We start from the raw sequence: 3,363 nt of genomic DNA, 5'->3' as shown, positions 1-3,363 counted from the left end.
TTTTACTGACAAATTGATCTGATGGTTTATTCCAGCATTTTGAGCTCTTTCTCAGAATGTCTGTCAGAATTCATAATAGGAATCTTAAGACTTTCTTTATATGGCCTTCACATGAGAGAACTGACAAGAGYCTTTTGAAATAAAATGTTCATGTTTGCTCTTCTATACACCTATTTTTAATATCACAATTTATTTTTTCAGTATTTGCAACCCAGTTTTTCATATTCCTTCCATACTTTTGCTTGAAAACAAAGAGGGGAAAGTCACAGAATGTGAGAAAGCACTCTTTTAATTTGCCTTAGGTATAAGAGGTTGCAGAAGGAGGAAATCAAGAAATTGTATCTTCTGACAGAAGATCTTCTGTATTCTGTTTCTCTATTTTCTTGAAAGGAGAATAAAGTCATGTGATGATTGCATTGTAAAAAACAATTAGTATCCCTCTATTGCAGTCAAACCCAGTCCTTTCAAATGACATATCTGTTAAAAGAATTTCTAGGTAAGCTAACTGCTTTCTATTTTAGAAAATAGAAGAAAACAGAAGGTAAGGCATATGTTGTGTTAAGAGAAATTTTGAAATTGAAGGTGTGATGCCACTCAGGCACTGACAGCTGCAGCGGTCACAAATGAAAACGTCTGTCCAAGTACTAAAATCATATAAGCAAAATTCTGCTGTGATATGGAACAGTACCAGCTTAAAAACATTCAGAGTTTTAAAAGATACTTTGATTATTTTAGAAATTATCTTTCTCATCACTAAGTGCTTCAAATCAGAAAGCAATTCTGCATTCTATGGCTATTTAAAATTCTTACAGAACATATAATTTTTAACACTATTAACCTGATAGTAACAATAAAAAGGAACATAAGATATTTAAAAACAAAGGAGTCCACTTGATCTAATAGGTTTGACAATTTGGATTCAACTCAGTCTCAGTACTTAAGGGTTTTTTGTTTGTTTTTTTTTACTATAGCTCACTATTGATTTCATCTCTGGAAACAGATCAACTCATGTTCTGAATTCTTCGCTTCATAAATGTGGATAATAACTTATTCATATTTAATCCTTCCCTTAAATAATTCTGCTTATATTCCTTTTTATTTTTCAAATTGTTAGAATAACTATTTTCAGGTCTACTTGTTATGAAACTAAATCCTCTGTTTGGACTTTTTAGTTCTGCTGGGCAGTAAGTTGATAGTTTTAGTGGGATAGGTTTTGAACCTCACTACATTCATAGAATCTTTCTGAACTTGCTGGTTAGTGAGTGCATGTGCTCCATTGACATTTTGTCTGGATTCTCSATATTGTTCTTGAACAGTTTTCTGGATGATCTTTTCAATTAGAGCACAGTCTTGAGATTTTATTTTCCCAAGAAGAATTATGTAACGTTTATACTGAGTCATATTTACCATCTGCTAATCCAACCACATAAACAATCCAAATTCTTAAAAAACTTGAGTTTTCCTTAGTATCTACTTCTAATCTAATTATTCACAAATGTGCAGGGCTGGCCTCTGCCTTATGATTAGTTCTTGAAAGATAGACTACTGGCATCTCTTCACTAGCTCTCAGCAAACGTGAAGAAGCCTATCCGTGCATAATATACTGTAGGATACATGTGAAATATTTATCAGGTAATCATGAGACTGCATACAAAACCAAATGCTGACGGAAATAAATGGCAAACCCCAACAAAGGATATGAAGAAGCTTCTAGATGATGTAAAGAAGGGTATTCCTAGTTTTTGGATATCCTTTTCGAACTAGGTTACTAACTCAAGTGACCGGTAAGAAGACACAGAACTTTTTATTCCAGTTTTAAATCAGTGTTTTCTACTGTGACTCAGTTATGACTAAGGACTTGTCCCAATTCCAACTAAGGACTTAAATTCCAACTCACGTGATAATATGATTATTTATTCAAAACCATACCTTAATGAAACACTTGTGATTGCAATATTAGACCATAAAAATCAGACCATTGTCATCAGTGTTTCAGTTAGAAAGGCCATAGTTATAGAATCTCTACACTTAGTAATTTTGTATCAATGCTCAATTACGTCCTCCTCACAATATCACAGCAGATAGTATTTCACACTTCGAAAATGCCAAACTATGTAAAATATGTTTTCTGACTAGAAAATAGATTTCATTTTGTTGTTGCAGACAACTATATTGGAAAAATTGGTCTCAACGATAATTTTTTCTKTGGTAAGAGAAAATCTGATCATGGAAAGAAATTTTAATTAGTATTTAAGAGGTTAAAATTATTTAATTAGCTAAAAATACAAAATGAAAGAATACCTGTAAAAACAGTTGCTGTCAAGGACTAAGAGCAAAAATTTTTGAAATCAACAATGCTCTTTCCATCGATTTGAAATTTTCTACAGATCTGAAGTCATTAACACCATCTCTCCAAAAGTATAACATTAAAATCCTACCCACTGCAATGTTATTTTGTTGTTACTGTGCTTTAAATTAGAGGTCCTCCTACTATAATTGCAGGGTTGGAACCTGATTCATTACTTCATTTTGTGACAACCGCTAATGGGAGTAGGCCGTTGACCTTGATGGAGGATCAGTAAGGGGTCTCGACTTACTTGCCTGTTGTACCTATGGCACAGTAACACAGGACTGCTGCTGGGCTTTACGTGCATCCACTGTGTCAGATGGCGCATTAAGAAGGGATGCGCTAATAATTTGGCCAAGACAGAGAATTTTCAGCAGAGTTTGTAAGACCCCCAAAGTTATACARAACAATTAATCTTTGTGCCAGGAAAAAAAAATCATACAATTGAAAGGGTTACGTTAGAAACCCACAAGAGACCCCCTAGTACCAGAACAAGAGATGACTGGACCTAACTGACCCCAAATACATCTAGTTATATATTTCCTCCGTCAAAGCATTAAAAAGCCATGACCCTGCAGTTTGACCCATGTGAGCAGACCCATCTGTCGGATTCRGTGAGCCAACAGGTCAGCTTTGCTCCCGACCCCGGCAGGGCCTGGGTTTTCCCTTTTGTCTCCGCGGGTTAGCTCAGGATCTGCGCGGCAGTGCCCCGCCACGTTCCCCGATGGGGTGAAACCCCAGTGCTGCTGCTCTCCCCGCCGATACTTCTACTAATTCGCCTTAGGGGCTCTGAGCCTCAACACATACCCGTGCCCCTAAAGGACCTGCCCCCTGCTGCCCCTCCGCTCCCCGGGGCAGCGCGGCCTCGCCCCTTGCCGCACGCAGGGGCGCTCGCTCCCCTCCCGCGGCGTGAGCATCCCACCCTCGCCCCAGGTGCCCCCCCCCCTTCGCCTTCCGCAGCGCGGAAGGAGGAGGCGCCACCTCCGCGGAGCACCTGCGGCTGCCCGCCCCGGCCG

The sequence above is a fragment of the Rhea americana genome, unplaced genomic scaffold, assembly GCF_003343005.1.
Source record: "Rhea americana isolate MKP2758 unplaced genomic scaffold, rheAme1 scaffold_69, whole genome shotgun sequence".
NCBI classification, from domain to species: domain Eukaryota; kingdom Metazoa; phylum Chordata; class Aves; order Rheiformes; family Rheidae; genus Rhea; species Rhea americana.
The sequence above is the reverse complement of the archived record's forward strand: the minus strand, read 5'-3'. Positions refer to the sequence as shown.